The following is an 18788-nucleotide window of genomic DNA, read 5'->3' on the forward strand; positions in this document are numbered from 1 at the left end:
AAAGGCAGAGCACGAGCAGACGCTGAGCGAGGCAAAGCACTCTAAGAAGCAGTCCTTTCCCGACAGCAGCTGAACGAAGGAAGAAAGACGGCAAACCAAGAAGGATACGCAAGCAGGGAAATACCCTCGACCTTTTTGGCGAGAAACTGTTACTTTCCAGAACCCTTCAGATTAGAAAGCTTAAGGCAAGGAAACCAGACTGAAGAATCCTGTATTGTGTGTTGGAGATACCCAGGGTCCTCCTGCATGGCTGAGTCTGTGAGGAACAGCCGCCACTGTGGTACCGTCCTTGGCTCCAAGATTAAAGCAGCGCCAAAGAGATCAACACAGCCGGTGAGTTGGGGAGACCGATGCAAGACCGGTCTGTGTTGAAGTCAAGGTTGCAAGCGGCAACATTGCAGAAAGTGTGCAAGAACAAAGACTGAAAAACGTATGATGAAAGATGCGAGGAAAGCTTAATTGTTGTTGAATGTTTGAACATTAAAGGAAAAGATACAATACCAGTGGCAGAGTGGTCCTGCACCACGAGGCTGCTCAATCGAAATGTCTCTGTAAGGTATCCAGCCAAGAAGTGGCAGAAACAAAAGGAGAAACAAAAGCAGAAGATTGGCAAGAATATTGTGTCAAGTGAATTGAAGTGGTCCTGCGACGGTTCAAACAAAAGCCATTGCACATTCAAAAGTATTTTGACATCAAGAGGAAAACGTGGAAAGTGAGATTACATGGTTTGAGCCCGAACGAGGGAGGCCCATAATGAACACAAAGCGAGAACTTGTGAATGTGAAAATCCTGATAAGAAAGGAATTTGGGTACTTGTTTGACAGGCCTTCTGCAGTAAGACTGTTACTGGGAAAGAGACTTTGGCAGAAGTCCCCAATACTTATCCTTCGAACTGTATCCTCGTGCCAAAGAAGCCAGAGTGTGTGCGAAGCTGTAACGTCCCGCAGGGGGAAGGAAAGCCATCTGCTCAACTATCTGGATATATTTCTTAAACACTTTTCTTTTTGCATCTATTATTCTCCCACACCCTTTTGTAATTAGAGGTAAGGATTGGCAATAGGTTTTTTAGTATAGGCCCTTTTATTTTGACAGAGACTCAACTAGGACTACGTTATTATTTTATGGTTGTAGCTTGCTCCCACCCTTAGATTTAGGTTTGGACAGGCGTTCAACCAACCCATTGAAGTTCAATAAACACCCTTGAACGGTGATCACTTGCGTCTGCCTTCACTGTTTGATACCATGCCTTCCTTACAACCTACAGATACTCCAGCCTGATCATAGAAGCCCTCTCAGAAGAATCCAGGACCGAGAGAAGGAAGTCAGTCTGCCTGAGTGACAACTGTAGCTGCTACAAGCTGTCAAGCCTCCACATCCAAGTGCCACGAAGATCATCTGCTGGGCACCCCTGTGACCAAGTCTGACCATCTGCTCCCACCAAAGGTTCTTCATGCAGCCACCAAGGTCAGATACCCAAAGCAGTGCTGCGGTTGCCTTACCGGTGGCATCGCTTTTCTTCATCATAGAGGGTACTGTCTAACTCCTGGGTACTTACCTAGGCAGTTGTTGTGGTGTTCGATCCTCCTGAGCATCCTGAGTCATGTTGGGGTGGACAACCCAACCGTGTTGTCCCGGGCCGAAGGACACTTGTCCCCAAGGTTGAAATTCTTCAGGTGGCCTATATAGCCACCCTCTACTCTTTGAATCAAAATTGGTTACCTACCTGTTACTTAAAAGCATCCTCCGAACTTTGACAACTGTTAGGGAAATGTTCTCTTACTGCTAATTTACCTCTATACTTGTGGACCCCCCCCCCAAAATGTTTGCTTTTGTTTCAGCATACTGACCTGATTTTTTCAAATGGAGCACAGCCTTCAGCTGCACTCCAATGGGCTTTCACTCATCGTTAAAGGGAAACCGACACGTCCTTCGGACTGTCAGTACTGAGAAACATTTTTTCTCCTAGTCTTTCAACTTTGTTGCCACTTTTGTACCGTGCAATAGGGTCCTTGCGTTTTCGGGTCCTAGACATCCACCAAGGAATTGTTGGTAACTGGATAATGTGCCTAGGAGTTGACAGGTCGCAGCAGAAACTTTCATGTATTTTTATAACCGTTTACCGAGCCATAGAGCGCTTACCTCGTTTGGCTCAGGACACTGGCTAGTGTCCGTCATGGCCATGCCACAAGGTCTTTTGTCAACTAATTTGGCCATTTTGTCCGTTGGCCTTCCCCCTGGTCTTTGTGACCTGGGAATTCCTTATCTGGGCATGCAGTTGCCCACAAAAGCTGCATCTTTCGTGGGCTACTGCAGGTCACGTGTGTGGGTACCCAGGAAGTGGGCTGGGACGGTCTGGTCCTAATCCACACTACTGGTGACAAGATGTCTGGTGTGCACGAAGGCATAACAGCCACCATGGTCCATGATTGGACCACTGCTGGCATGCATGAGTGGGGCAGATCTCATCGGCTGGCTGGGTGCGAGCACCCCCCAGACTTGTGGATATGAGGAGGGGTCCTGAATGGAGACTCGCAGATCAGCAACTAGTCCGAATTGACCTGTACACAGAGCCAAGTATCCAGAAGAGCCAAGCAGAACCAAGGACTATCCGGTACCATGCAGAAAGTGGTTTATTGTGCATTTGTAAGCACTTATACTTCAAGTAAATAGTATTTCAAAGCACCCTGTTAGCACCCTGAGCCTGCTGTTGTCCCGGTAGAGCCCTGCTTTGCGCTCGATCTCCGAAGACCTGAAAAGGTGATTCAACCCCTTGGAGGGGTGGGACCAATCACTCAACGTCTCCTGGCTGTCCTGCAAAAGAGTGTTCGGAAGTGTCCCTGGGCCATCCAGTGGGCTGTTCAGCTACAATCTTGGCACCCGTGCAGGAGCGTTGTTCTATCGAGTTTTACCTCAAACTTTTGGGAATCCCAGCTCGCACTGCAAAGAACCTTCTTGCCAAATGTTGTCTGCCCAGCTACTTTGGGCCGCGAGAGAGAAGCGTGCGTCAGACCGCAAGAGTTGGGAGCCCCTGCTTAGCTGTGCGACAGTCACGGTTGCCGAAGGCGACTTTCCTGCATTTCTTCAAGTGCCCGGAGACCAGCTGCATCAGGGTTTTCTTTGTCCTGCAACCGAGATGTGAGCTAAAGCTCCTGATGTAACCCGGACCCGCATCTGCACCCGCAGGGCCTGTCCACTTGAAGCTGAATCAAGCACAGGAAATCTTACCTCTGGTGACCCTCTTCAGATCTGCCAAGTTTGGACCCGGACTGAGCTAAGGGCGGCGAGTACTGAAACCACTTACTGGTGGCCCCTGTTCATACATTGTATTTGTGCACACAAAGGATCCCTTGGCATCCTCACCTTGACTTGGGAGGCCTCTGCTTCCTAAAGTCCTCCGAAAGTTGGGAATAGCTTTGTCCTTCGCAGCAGATCCTCCCTTGACTCTTGGAACCGGTTTTCCACACTTCAGAATCCAGTCTCTAACTTTGCCAGCTCTTTAGATATTGTAGTTTGTGACTTTATGCACGAGTGAGCGCTTTTACATGCGCATCTAACATTGAGCACAAAGCTGGAGCATAGTAGGGCTGGACTTATAAAATTAGGGTTATTCATCGCTGTAGATTGTCAATGTTATGATGTTTATGTGCCCTTTTCCTCTACAAGTTTAGGCAGAATTCTGCACTTTACTGCACCGAGCAAAGTGACTGTATATATTTTACAAAGTGTGTTGTTTGAGTGGTGATTTTACTGTGCTTTTCATTCTTCACTTGTGTTTATTTTTGGGCCTAATAAAAATTGTATATTATCTTATACTACTACTTATACTACTCTCTAAGGGTAATTCTTGGTGTCTAACTGGGTGTGCTCATCAAAGACCTCAGATCCCCCCACTCCTCCTGTGACTTATCCTTGACAGCTCCCCAAGCTACCGTGAATTGGACAGGCTATATTTCCAGAAGTGTTCCCTGTTTCACTAAGAAGGGTGGCCTCGTAAACATCTGTTCACAAGAGCAGAGTTTAGAAATCCATACTAACAACAATGTTAACAGTGTCTGCCTTCCTTTATTCTGCCGCACAATGGCCACTAGTCCCCCAGTGTCCCCATCAGACTTTTTTAGACTAATTTCCCAGATAGGGTTGGACTTCTGAGGTTTAAGCCTACACAAAGCTATCTAAACGGCCAGTATGGCTATTTAGTAATTGTGGTTGATGAACAAGTTACTTACCCATGGTACTGTTCTTTCGACTGGATGTTCCTCCCACGTATTCCTTATCTTCGATATTTCCCAATATCCAGCTTGCTGCTTCGTAAAAAAAAAATTCCCCAGTAGAGGGCGCTGCGCGTCGATGCCTGTCGAGTCGATGTCCCTCGGAGGCCTCCGTCTTGACATCGACGTCATCACGAGTATAAGTAGAGTGCGCAGCGTCCGTTGCTCAGTTCCGTTTTAGAGAGCGAAGCACTGTCCACGATGAGACGGTTACTACCCTTGAGGGAGCGCAGACTGTAACCACAAGGGAAGTTTTACTGCGGGGGACGGACGGGAGGGGCGATAAGGAATACGTGGGAGGAACATCCAGTCGAAAGAACATTACCATGAGTAAGTAACTTGTTCTTCGAATGGATTGTGTCCTCCCACATATTCCTTATCTTTGATAGACTCCCTTCGCATATATATATATGTAACATAACTATATATATATGTAACATAACTATATATATATATATATATATATATATATATATAATACATTACTCACCGTAATCGTATTTCTGATGCTTGTATCTGCTTAGATTCACATGCTGTGCATAGGCCGACATCTAGTGGAAGCTGCGGAGTATTACAGTTTGTTTTTCGAAACTCGAAAATGGGCGTCGACACAGGGCGTGCCAGTAATACTATCCCTAGTGTGACATCCGCTGTACTCATGATCCCTCACGCATCTAGGACCCTCAGATTGTATTTTTTCTGACATGAGGTAGTATGAGGAGTAGCGTGAGTACAGATTTTCCAAGCAGATAGATAGAAAGATAAGACTACAAGCATCCATGCACCTTCTCTCAGAGGGGAGGAAGGGTGGGTCGCATGTGAATCTAAGCAGATACAAGCATCAGAAATACGATTACGGTGAGTAATGTATCCCTTCTGAGGCTTGTGGAACCTGCTTAGATCACATGCTGTGCATAGATTAGCGAGCGGTGTTAGAAGAAGGAGGTGGGATGAGAGAAGGGTCATGAGCAAATGTCTTAGAACCGCTTGTCCCACTTGAGTATCTGTCTTGGAATGAGTGTCAATGCAGTAGTGCGGAGTAAAAGTGTGAATAGAGCTCCAGGTAGCTGCTTTGCAAATGGTGTCAAGGGGTACATTTGCATTGAAAGCCAGAGTGGCCCCAATGCCTCTTGTAGAGTGGGCTCTTGGCGTGAAAGGCAGAGTCTTTTCAGAAAGGGAGTAACACAGCTGGATACAATTTATGATCCACTTAGAGATGGCACCTTTAGAGACACGGTCTCCCTCTCTGCCTGCAGCTACGGAGAAAAACAGTTGATCTGTTTTCCTTAGCGGCCTAGTCTTATCTACATAGTATAGGACCGCCCTACGCACATCTAGGGTGTGTAGTTTCACCTCAGCAGAGCTTTGGGGTTCTTGGAAGAAAGCCGGAAGCTCGATGGACTGGTTAACATGGAATTTAGAAATAAACTTAGGTGAAAACCTAGGGTGTGTTTGTAAAACCAGTTTATCCTTATGAACAGTAAAGAAAGGATCCTGCACTGACAGAGCCTGAATTTCACTGACCCTTATGGATGTAATGGCAACTAAGAAGGCAGTTTTATATGTCAGGTGTTTGAGACTGCTTTTATGCATGGGCTCGAAAGGGGGGCCCGTGTGTTTAGCAAGCACCACATTAAGGTCCCATCCTGGTGGTGGGTTAGAAATTGGAGGGTGGAGTCTTTTTACCCCTTCCATGAAGGCTTTAACCACTGGTACTTTCCACCACAACACCTTGTTATGGGAGGTGGTGTATGTTGACAGAGCCGCCAGGTGTACTTTCAGTGAGTTAAATACCAACCCTGCGTCCAGCAGGTGGAGCATGTAGGTGACAATAGTGGAAGGAGTGCAATCAACAGGGTTGATTTGTTTATTCTGGCACCAGATAACAAATCTTTCCCATTTGTCAAAGTAGCAGTGCCTCATGTTTGGCTTCCTAGATTCTTTCAGGATGTCCATACATCTCCGAGTTAAATTGAGATGTCCAAACTCTATGACCTCAGGAGCCATGCTGCCAAGTTCATTGAGCTGGGTTGAGGATGCACTGTTTGACCTTGGTGCTGGGACAGTAGGTTGTACCAGCATGGGAGTCTGATGGGTTTGCACACCGCTAGTCTGCGTAAGTGTGGGAACCACGGTTGCCTCGCCAACATGGGAGCAACTAGGATGAGCGTCATCGATTCCCTGTGCATCTTGTTGACCACCTTCCTCATGAGAGGGGTTGGTGGAAAAGCGTACGCAAACAACCCTGACCAGTTAATCCACAGGGGCGTTCCCCTTGGGAGTCTGGCTGCGGGAACTCGGGTGTGAATCCTGGGCATTGCCTGTTTTCGCTTGTGGTGAATAGGTCTGTAGTGGGGAAACCCCACTGTGAGACGATGTCTTCTACGACTTCTCTGTGTAAACACCATTTGTGTTCTCTTGGGAGGGGATCTCTGCTCAAAGCATCCGCTAGTGAATTGAGATCCCCTAGAACATGTTGAGATGACAGGTAGATGTTCTGTCCGAGTGCCCATATCCAAATTTTCTGGGCAAGCTTGGACAGATTTGGCGAACAAGTCCCTCCCTGCTTGTTTAGGTAAAACATAGCTGTTGTGCTGTCTGTTGTGATCTGCACTGACAGGTTCAGAAGGTGGGGCTCGAATGCTTGAAGCGCTCTTAATACTGCCAGAAGCTCTAGCAGGTTGATATGATTCTTGGCCACTGTGTGAGACCAGAGACCCTGAGCTGTGTGGTGAAGGTGTGCTCCCCACCCTGACAGGGATGTCTCTGTTGTGACTACAGCCTGTACCTCGGGATCGTAAAAGGGTTTCCTGTTTGACAGGTTCTCTCTTTTCCACCGGTGAAGACTTTGTACAAGTGTTGGCGCAACAACCACTAGATCGTCCCACTGACCACTTGCCCGAGACCACTGTTTCGCCAACCATTCTTGCACGGGACGCATGCCCAGGCGCGCTTGGGGGACCAGGTAAATGCATGACGCCATCATGCCTAGCAAACGCATTGCTTTGCGCACCGTTATCTGGCGACCAAGCTGATATAGAGGAATTTGCAGCAGTAGATTCCGAATTCTTTCTTCTGATGGAAAGGCCAACCCCTCTTGAGTGTTTAGGACAGCTCCTAGGAACTGTTTGGAGGTGCTTGGCACCAGGCTTGATTTTTTCTCGTTTATGGAGAAACCCAATTCGAAGAGGAGGTTGATTGTTCTCTGAATGTTTGATCTGCAAATTAGTGGGGTCTCCCCCGTGATGAGCCAGTCGTCCAGGTAAGGGTACACTGGGATTGCCTCCCTGCGTAGGTGTGCCGCCGCCACCGCCAGTACCTCTGTGAATACCCTTGGAGCCGAGGCTATACCGAAGGGCAGCACCTTGAACTGGTAGTGCTGACTATCTACCTTAAAGCACAAGAACCTTCGTGCGCTGGGAACATGGAAATATGAAAATAGGCATCTTTCATGTCCAATGTTGCCATGTAATTTCCCCTTTTTTAGGAGGGGGATTACCTCTTGGAGAGTAGTAATGAGAAATTTTTGGGGCTTGACATACTTGTTTGCAAGGCGTAAGTCCAATACTGGGCGCATTGTCAAATCTTTTTTTGGCACAAGGAAGTAAGTTGAATAAATACCCTTGTTTACCTGGTGTCCCGGGACGAGTTCTATCACGTTCTTTGCTAGAAGACTGATGATTTCCTCGAGGAGGATCTTCTGGTGGTCCAAGGAATGTACTTTTTGACGTGGAGGGTGGTTTCGGGGATGCTCTAACAGTTCAATGCAGTATCCTGCGGACAGCACCCATCTGTCTGATGTGATCCCTTCCCAAGCTTGGGTGAAGTTGGTAATGCATCCCCCTACTGGAGCGTCACTGTTTTGCGGGAGGCGTGCTGCCTCTGCTGGGGCTGCCTTTACCCTTACCACGGCCCATCTTGTTTCCCCTGTTGTAACTCTGGGTAGACTGCTGGTTGTTACCCCATGATGTACCCTGCCCCAGAGAATAGTTGGAGCCTCTGTGAATTGTGGCCGCGTGGGCGACGAAAATTACCATTCCCTCTTTGATTAGGGGGTTTGTTGGTCAACTGTCCCAGGGATTTCGGAGTCTCATACTCATCTTTGGCATTTTTTAATGCGTCCTCTACTGCCTTACCAAACAGTAGATTAGGCTCCACCGGCATGTCGATTAAGGATGCTTGTGTCTCGGGTTTAAACCCTGACTGTCTTAACCAAGCATGCCTCTTAATGACAGTGTTCTCTGCTATTAGCCTGCCGGCGTTATCCGCGGCATCAAAGGTTGCCTTAAGGATGCAACCGGACACGGCTCTCCCCTCCGACGCAACCTGTGCCAACTGCCCCTTTAAAGGTTCCGGTGCGTAGTCGATGAGTGCAGCAACTTGCTCCCACGGTTGGCAGTTGTAACTAGCCAGCAGAGTGGTGGAGTTGGCAATCCTTGCCTGGTAGGCGGAAGTGGAGGCTACCTTCCTTCCCAACCCGTAGATGATCTTGCTCTCCTTGTCGGGGGGAGCCTCAGACGAAGATAGGGATGTTCCCGCCCTCTTCTGGGTATTAGTCACTACCAGGGAGTCCGGTTTCAGTTGCCCCCTTATGTAAAGCGGGTCTGATAGGGCTGCCCTGAATAATTTTTCGATTCTGGGGTTTACTGCCCTGGTGAGGTTAGGATTGATAAGGGAAGGATCAATTCTCCTTTGTTTAGAATTGAGAATAGGGATGGCCTGGGCAATGGGTTTCTTTCCTGCCACTAGTTCTTTGGCAAAGTCCCTCTCCTCCTGTGCTCCCTGAGTGTCAATGCGGAAGTGTTCTGCCGTTCTAGAAAAAACCTCATTTAGGAGAGGTTGGTTGTTGATTGGAGAGTCGGTAACCTGAGGTTCTTTGCCTGCCGGGGAGTCTACTCTGTAGACTTCTGGGTCATCTTCCTCCTCGTCATCTCCATAGTAGTCCACCCCAGTTTGGTCTTCCAACGTCACCAATTCTGGATCCTCACCTTGTAGTGGACCCTCACTATATTGAGTGTATGGCTGTACATGGAAAGGGTCAAAAGACCAACCTTGCGTTGGTGTCTCAACTCGAGGTTTCTTACCAGGGGGTTGCTGGTCCCTAGACCCTGAGGGAGTAGCCCCGTCGGGGGTATAGGAGAGGAAGTGATCCGGGTTCTTGGCATAGAAGTCTGCTAGTGATGACATTCTAGACATAACTCTGTCTATATCCTCACTGGACTATTCCTTGGAGCTGGGGATAACCCTTTCCTGGGAGTGTTTCCCTGCTATGACCTGACTGGACTTATGGGTTTGTGCAGAGGTCTTGGTTAGCGGTTTATCAGAAGACTTAGCACTGTCTTTATGTAGCAGAGGTGCAGAAGAAGGCTGAGATCTTTTCTTCTGCTGTTTTCCCCCCTCCCCACGAGTGGAAGAGTGCTTCCCAGGCATTTTCACCTTCTCAGAGCTTTTCGACGTCTGGTGCCGAGATTCGGAGGTAGAGTCCCTATCCTTAGAGTGAGGACGTTGGGATACGGGGGCAGCCATCGAGCGGTCTGCTGACGCCGACTCCTGGAGCGCAGCTTGGGGATGGAGGTCGGCCTCGTCTTCCGACAGTCGTACCTCCATAACTTTGGTGAGTGAGGCACTCTTGGCAACAGTGGATGGTTGCCTGGTGTCATGCGGCGATCTTGAGCGAGAACGCCCAGAGGACACCGATTCGGTGGACCGTTCTTTGTGTGCCTCTTTCCGAGAGCTCGACACGCGCGTCGAGTCTTGGTTGGACTTCGAGTGTTTAGTGGAAGTGTTGTAGGTAGCGCTCGTGTCGCCGGGTGTGTTCCCCATAGCCGCCCTGCCTGACAACCTTCCGAGGTCAGGGACTTGCGCTTGGCTGTCTTTCGACGCCACGTTGCCCTCGCCGTACGGCGTCGCTGCCATCACTGAAGGTGCCCTCCGCTTCCATGGCCTCTCGTTAACTGCCTTTCCAAATTTAGAATCTTGGCTAGTGGAGGAATCCAGACTATAAAATCTTGTAAAGGTGTGTGCAGACCATGTGGCAGCTGTGCAAATGTCCTTTATTGGAACTCCCCTTTGACGCGCTGACGAAGCTGCGATACCCCTGGTTGAATGAGCTCTCATATGCTCTGGTGGGTCTTTACTGGTCAATTTGTAACATTCAAGAATAGTTAGAATAATCCATCTAGAAATGGTTTGTTTTATGATGGCTAGGCGTACCTTATGGCATGTGTAGCCCACAAACAATTGGTCAGTTTGTCTCAGTTTTGCTAGCCTGCTAATGTAAAAACTCAATGCACGCCTTGGATCGAGTCTGTGCCGTCTTTCTTCCTCTTTCCCCGGATGTGGAGGATAAAAAGGAAGGCAAAGTTATTTTCTGGTTGATATGAAATTCCAAAACAACCTCGCGAAGGAAGCTAGGTTTCACCTGTAATACAACTTTGTCCTTGTGAAAGACAGTGTGAGGAGGCTTGCAGCATAGTGCCTGTAGCTCACTCACCTTTCGGGCAGATGTTACACCTATCAAAAATACAGTTTTGATGGTAAAAAGTCTTAATGGGCACGAGTGAAGGGGTTCAAAAGGAGTGCCCATTAGAAATTTTAAGACCAAATTTAGGTCCCACATGGGGACTTAAAAAGGAGTTAACCCCTTCAGAAATTGAATTACCAAAGATATTTTAAAGTAGGAGACTTCTTCAGCAGTACGCTTGAAGATGGATAGCGCTACTAGAGAACCTTTTATCATACCAATCTGGAGTACCAGATTTGCTAAGTGCAAAATAAAGGATAACACCATTGGTGTATTCCATGTGAAAGGATCAACATTCTTATCCCTACATAAGCTGCAGAACTTGTTCCAACGGCAGCGGTATAAGATTTGGTTGCAACACCTCCATAACGTCGTCCGGTAGGTCCAAAATTTGTTTCTCAGCCTCTCAGAAACCATGCCTGAAGGCTTAGAGTCCTGATATCCGGGTGGATAACTTGACCCTCCTCTCCCGATGGAAGGTCTTCTCTTTGTGGAAGACGAATTGGAGGACAGATTGACATGTGTAGAAGGTCCGGGTACCACGTTCTCCTGGCCCAATCCGGGGCAATTAGGAACATGGATATCCTGAACCTCCTCAACCACCTTATACGTGAGGAATGATGGAGATTGGAGGAAACGCAAACGTGTCCACCATGAACACGTCGCCTAGAGCTCCTCTCGGGGGAATTTCCCTTGAGCAGAATAGGTCACACTTCCTATTGTCACTGGTCGCGAACAGATCCACTTGAGGGGTTCCCCAAAGGGTGAAGATCTCTTGAATGACTTCCTGAGCCAGTTCCCGCTTGTGGGAGACTGACCCCTGCCTGCTCAGATCGTCAGCCGTTGTGTTCTTCTCTACGGCTAGGTGAACTGCAGACAGAGAGATTCCTTCTTGTATTGCCCAGAACCAGAGCTGCATTGCCTCTTTGCACAGTGGTAGTGACCGTACACCACCTCTTTTGTTGAGGTAGTACATGGCCACTGTGTTGTCTGTCATTATCAGGACATTCTTTCCCAGTACAGATGTCAGAAAGGCCTTCAGCGCTAGTCTAATTGCCTCAGCTCTAAAATGTTGATGTGTAGTTTGGATTCCGATGGAGACCAACTACCACGGATGACAAAATAGTTGGTATGGGCTCCCCACCCTGTGAGTGAGGCGTCCGTCACTACTGTTATCACCAGCCATGGTTGCCAAAAAGGATCTCCTTTCAAGATGTTTTCCCGACAGGCCCACCACTGAAGATTCAGTCAGACTCGGTTTGGGATTTGTAGGAGATCTGACATCCTTCTTGAGAACTGTGACCACTGGGTCCTGAGAGCCCATTGAAGAGATCTCATTCTCAGGCGAGCCTCTGGCACCAGAAAAATGTAGGATGCCATGAGGCAGAGCAACCTCAGAAAATCGAAGGCCGGAAGATGTTGGCCATTTTGGAATTTTGTCATCATCTGTAGAATGCCTTGCGCCCTCACCTCTGGTGGCAAGGCTTTTCCCAGTGATGCATCCAGGACTGCTCCGATAAACTGGAGTCTTTGTGATGGCATCATATGGGACTTCTTGAAGTTTAGCGAGAAGCCCAGCCTGTGGAGGGAGTGGCAGGTATGGTTAAGATGATCCAGGGCGTGTTCCGGGGGACTGATCAACCAATCGTCCAGGTAAGGGTAGATGTGAATCCCCCCTCTCCTGAGACTCGCAGCCACAACCGCCATTAGCTTGGTGAACACCCTCGGGCGGAGGTTAGCGCAAAAGGCAGAACCCGAAACTGATAGTGAGAGTTGCTAATGGCAAACCTCAGGTACTTTCTGTGCTTGTGATGGATTGGCACATGAAAGTAAGCATCCTGAAGGTCCAGAGACAGAAACCAATCCTGAAGCTTGAGGGCCTGAAGGATTTGAGAAAGGGTAACCATCTTGAACTTTTTCTTCCTGAGGAACTTGTTCAATTCTCGTAAATCCAAGATGGGTCTAATTCCTCTGTCCTATTTGGAATTAGAAAGTATGAGTACCACCAACCCTTGTTCCTCTCCGCTACAGGTACAGGTTCTATAGCAACTTTCTCTAGCAGTTCTAAAATCTCCTGCATAAGGAGCAGATCTAGTCAGATCTGAGGTGTTTGTAGGAAAGGCAGACATAACCTTGAGCAATTGTCTCCAATGCCCAGGCATCTGAAGTAATAGCTTGCCATTCTGTCAGATGTTGAGTTAATGTTGAGTTAATCTCCCTTGTACGGCTGTTTTGTGATGTAAGACATCAGAGAGGTTTAGGGGCGGCGGACGCTGAGGGTAAATTAGCACCTGCTGATGCAGTCTTATTTCCTCCACCATGGGGGAATTGTCTCTGGCCTCTTTGAGCCGGCTGTACTCTGTCTGTTCCATATGCAGAGTAATAGCGAAAGGACCTACCCCTTCAGGGCGTATCTGTGGGGCGGTTGGAGTTATTGCCTTATCGCAGCTCCAAGTGATTTTGCTGCTACCTTGGAAGTTTGCAGCTTCTCCAAACTGTCATCAGCTTTCTTAACAAACAGATAAGTGCCAATAGACGGCATATTCAGAGGTCTGGACTGTACATTTGGAGAAAATCCGGACTTCCGCAACCACGCAAATCCTGCGGATTGTCGTACTAGCCGCCATGGCTCTGCTGATGCTGTCAGCAGAGTCAAGACCGGTTTGGAGGGATTCGCACATAGCGTCCTTTCCATCCTCGATAAGGCTCAAGAAACCGTCCCTTTCTTCCCCCTCAGTGATATGGTCAGCCGCAATTGAAATACACTCCCAAAGGGTGTGTGTGAACCTCTCCAGCGTGCATGTGGCATTAGCAGACTAACTTTCTTGGCCATGGCATCAAACTTTTTGTCATCCCGATCTTGAGGGGATGTGGGGTATGCATTTTGCTTTCCAGAAGAAGATGCAGCCTGTACAACTAGACTTTCTGTAGTTGAGTTTGTTGACAGATATAAAGGATCTGCAGATGATGCTCTATAATTGGCTGTCATTCTTTTGTTAACTGCAGGGATCACATCCGGTGTTTCCCAATTGGCACATACCCTTTTATCTAAAGCATTGTGAAAGGGGACAATAGGATCCTCTTGTGGACCCTTGTCAAGTATGTCCGTTAGGCCATCTTGTTCATACACAGGTGTGGGCCTAGACCACCCCATATACTCCATCACTCTAGACATAAGTGTTCTGTAATTGCTTTCCGCATGATCCCTGGATCAGGTTTACCAAAATCAGCTTCCGGGGAAGTATCAATCCCACGTGCTTCATGCATGGAGTCCTGCAGATGTTTTATTCTGGACTCTTCTGAGACCAATTCTTCTGGGACAGAAGGCCTTCCATACTCCAGGTCAGAGGGTCTTTCCTCATTAGATGATTCTCCTTCCTCAAAAATTGAGGACATATTTTTGAAATAATCTGAACGAGATTGTGGTATATAACTCTTTTCCAACAAAATAGGAGTTATAGATGTCACTATTGGTGCCGAAATAGTCGACAATGAAGTCAGCGGCTTTGATAAAACCGTTATTGGCTTCGAGGTCGTCGATGGAGCAAACTGTCATGTCGACGACTTCGACGGAGTTGTCGAAGGTATTGTGAATGGCGTTGAGGAGGTTGGCGCTCTAGGCGTCGATGGTTTCTCCCTTGATAGAGTCACCGAGGGCGTCGATGACACAGTCTTTGGCTTTGTTAAATGAGTCGATAGTGACTTGTGTGTCACAGAACCTTTTTCTCAACTCAAGGTTTTTTTCACGCTCTCGAGGAGTTTCTTCCACCGAGGTCAAAGGCTAACAGCTTCTGTGTTTGCCAGGTTTTTCTCCTGAAGTATCGCCTCTAGGTATCTTCGAGGGAGGGGGGGGGGGGGCGCAAGGCCGCATTCTCGAACACCTTTAGCATGCTTTTACGGAATTCCTCCCACTGTGCCGGGGAACTATGTTTGGTTGTACATATGACCCTCTCCGGTGAATCAGAGGATGAGGATAAGGTGGAAGGCGACCTATGGCGCCTTTTCTTACTATGTTTCGAAGAGGATGAATGGTGTGATCCACTTTGAGAACGTGACCGGGAATGCTTTTTGCGATGAGGAGACAAAGGTCTCGACTCATCGGAGTGCGTTTGGATGGGGTAATGGACTTTTGTGGCTTACCTCCCTCCAATTTCCCTCTGCGCTCACTCAAGGCCTTCGCCGTCATTGACATGCACTCGTCGCACTCTGAACATAGATGCTGTGCCCCAAAGCACCAAAGACAGACCCTGTGTAGATCTGTAATGGACATCTTAGCCCCACAGTCTCAGCATTTTTTAAGACCGGACCAAGGGGTAGATGGAGCTGATGAATAAGCCATCTCCGGTGATTTTTTGACAGGTTATTCTTGACGAATAACACGGAACCGAGCATTTCATTACTGAAGTTGTGAAGCACAGTAAAACGGAATGGTAAAACGGAAATGAGCAACGGACGCTGCGCTGGCTACTTATACCCGGGATGAGATCAAAGTCAAGACGGAGGTCTCCGAGGGACATCGACTTGCAGGCATCGACGTATAGCACCCTCTACTGGGGAAGTTTGTTTTCCGAAGCAGCAAGCTGGATAGTCTTCATGGCCGTTATAACCTCTCCCACCTCCTCCTCCGAGATCGACGCTTCCAGCATTTGCTTGTCTGCCTCTGTGATCCGTGGAAGTGTCACTCGACCTAGGAACTCCACCTGAGCCCCGCTTTTTAAGTTTTTCTCCTTCAGGTAATCTGTGTAAAATGAGTGCATTATTTCAGCGATCTCTTTCTCCCTTCCCATCAGTCCCCTCCCCCCCACCACCCCGGGAGTTTAAGCTGCTTAATGTAATTGCAGGCTTTCTGCTTCCTTAATTTGGCGAGCCTGTGTTTTTACTATTCTCCTATTATGGTGCGTATCGCTAAAATAAAGAATATTTGCCGATATAAATGTGGCGGAGTAGTAATAATAATAAAGCCTATGACTATAAAAGAAAACAAAACAAATGGCATTAAAGTTAGGGGAGCCAAATTCGCAAATAAATCACCTGTAGCACCCCGATCATCTCATGGCTTCCTTTAGTTGAAGCAGCTTTGGAGTTAATAGATAGCTGTGTTTTTGCTCTGTGTGTCCTGTAAACTTCCCAAAATAGATATAGGTTTATAAACTTGTGTCCCAAGCACAACCTTTAACCTTTCAAAAAGTGGAGAATACCGGATTAATTTATAATTGTGTCAATAATTAGGCTGGTTGAGTGGTTTGTTTTGTGGAAACTCAAACAGAGATAAATGATACAGTATTTGTATTTGTTTTATTTGTATAGCGCAGCCAGGCCCGCAGGCAACCGGGCACATATCTTCAAACAGTAATTACAGAAATGGCAGAACTTCAAATAGTAATTACAAAAGTGGCAGAGTTACAGTTAAGGTTACAATCGGTCATTTGCATAAGCAAAAGCATTAAAGTACAAGAGAAGTGCAGATCTAATCAGGCATACAAAGAGTCGTGATTTTCGAATGTTCAAGAAGACAATTGGTCATGAGTGGTGGCTAGCCAAAGTTTTGCTTTGTGTTTGAATAGGTTCAGTGACGGTAGATTTCGAATGATAAGAGGCATAGTGTTCCAAAGTATGGCCGCCAGGATGGGAAAACTAACACCTCCGGCTGTTTGTAGCTTATATCTGGGGATCGTGAGGCGATGAGTGTGGGCAGATCTGAGTGACTGAGATGGAGTATATGGAGTAAAACAGTGGTCTTAATGGTGATAAGCTGCACCAAAGCACATATTTCTTTAGTGCAAAACAGAGCCTGGGGATGGAACAAGTTACTTACCTGTAACTGTTGTTCTCCAGCATGGATTCACATACTCATGAATATTCCCCGTCGTCAGGCTGGGAATCCTCAGTAAAGACAAAATCAGTATCAGTTTCGTTTCGTTTCTGATCTGTCTTTCTTAGTAGTAACCAATCACTGGTCTCTGGGTCATTCTGCCCCCAGCCATTGACTGCCCTCTCCCCAAGCCCCTCCCCTGGCAGCCATCCTCAGATTTGGTTGCACGTAAAGTGGCAGTATGACCAAGTGAAGAGCTGCAGAGGGGTAGGAGGGAGGGTTCGCATGTGAATCCATGCCAGACCCATGCTGGAGAACAACAGTTACAGGTAAGTAACTTGTTGTTCCTTCTCCAGCATGGGGTCTGGCATGGATTCACATGCTCATGAATATAAGAATACATAGCAGTACACACATGCACAACCAAGGGAGGTGGCAAGGCTCAACATTAAGCATTACATAAATTCAACATTAAGCAACTCTTACCTCGTCACAAGGCCCACCTTCAGGCGAAGTGGTTGCGCAGCACTGCTTGGCCAACTCTGAATTCCTCCCTGGAATCCCGGTCGACGCAGTAGAATCACGTGAAGGTGTACGTTGACATCCACGTAGCAGTCGTGCAGATGTCCAGCAGGGGCACACCAGACAAGAACGCCGTGGTAGTAGCGATCGCTCTGGTCGAATGGGCTCTCGGACGGCCAAGCAACGGTCGGTTTGCCAACCGGTGACAGTGCATGATGCAGCCGGAGAGCCATCTGGAAATGGAAGACTTCGAGAGGGCCTTCCCTCGATTCACAGGTCCAAAGTTCACAAACAGTTGTGATGTCTTCCGTAAAATCTTCGTGCGGTCCACTTAGAACTTCAGCGATCTAGCCACATCAAGCGAGTGCAAAGTCCTCTCGGCTGGCGACGAAGGCGAAGGGAAGAATACTGGTAACAACAAGGGCTCGTTGAGATGGAAGTCCGACGGCTCCTTGGGCATGAAGGAGGGGTGCATCCTCAGCACCACCCTCGTCTCGTGAAAAGTCAAGTATGGAGGCTTGCAGGATAGGGCCTGGATCTCTCCCACTCGTCGAGCGGAGGTGATGGCCACAAGAAATGCTGTTTTCCACAACAGGAACTTCAACGGTGCCGAATGCAGAGGCTCGAAAGGCCGCCCCCATGAGCCTGGTCAGCACCACGTTGAGCTCCCATGCCGGGGCCAGAGCCTTCACCGGCGGGAATGAACGGAACAGTCCCTTCATAAACTCCTTCACCAGGCGATGAGACCACAGAGATGATCGTCCCGTAGTTCTGGTGTAGCGGGAGATCGCCGCTAGATGCATTTTGATGGAGGCCTGAGCCAACCCCGCCTTGGCCAGCGACAGCAGGTACGGCAGCATTGAGGGGCCGTAATTCGCAGAGGGTTAATCTTCTGTGCACGGCACCAGACAGAGAACCTCTTCCATTTGTGTCCATAGCACCTGAGAGTCGAGGACGCCCTTGCCTTTGCAAGCACCTCCTTGCAGTCCGCCAGGATATCGTACCCTCCAAACTCTAGTGCTGCAGGAGCCAGGCCTGCAAGTTCAGCGACCCTGGGTCTTGATGGAGGATGGCGCCTCCTTCTCTGGAGAGAAGATCCGCGTCAGTCGATAGTTTGACTGGGGGGGGGGTGGGAGGGGGCGCCGACAAGTCCGGGAACCAGATCTGTCTCGGCCATGCCGGTGCGACGAGGATCATCCTGCACCGGGATCTCTTGAGTTGGTTGACAAGTTGGAGTAGCAGCGGCAACGGTGGGGGGTGGGGAAGGGGGACGCATACAGGAACAGGCCGTCCCAGAGGAACGAGAAAGCATCGCCCATGCTCCTCGGCTGGGGGAACCTGCTGGCGAACTTCTGGCACTTGGAGTTCGTCGCCGTCGCAAGCAGGTCGATCTGGGGTTTGCCCCATCGTCGGAAAAGCCGATCCACTTGGTCTTGACGCAGTTCCCACTCGTGGCATGAGCGCAGCTCCCTGCTCAACGAGTCGGTGATGGTGTTCTTTATCCCTGCTAGGTGGAAGGGCACCAGAACCCCTGGGCAACGGCCCAATGCCACAGATCCTGGGCATCCTTGGACAGGGCCGGGGATCTTGTCCCAGCCCCTGCTTCCGGATGTAGAACATTGTGGTGGTGTTGTCGGTGAAGATCCTCACCACCTTGCCCTTG

General features: G+C 48.6%; 1 protein-coding gene across 2 annotated transcripts in view; it reads right to left on the reverse strand.

Moving 5' to 3' along the window:
- Window positions 1-18788, reverse strand: part of SMARCA2 (SWI/SNF related BAF chromatin remodeling complex subunit ATPase 2) — a 3136185-nt gene that overhangs the window by 1203773 nt on the left and 1913624 nt on the right. The window lies entirely within an intron of this gene.

This window comes from Ambystoma mexicanum, chromosome 6p (assembly GCF_040938575.1).
Source record: "Ambystoma mexicanum isolate Mex_15411 chromosome 6p, UKY_AmexF1_1, whole genome shotgun sequence".
Lineage (NCBI taxonomy): Eukaryota > Metazoa > Chordata > Amphibia > Caudata > Ambystomatidae > Ambystoma > Ambystoma mexicanum.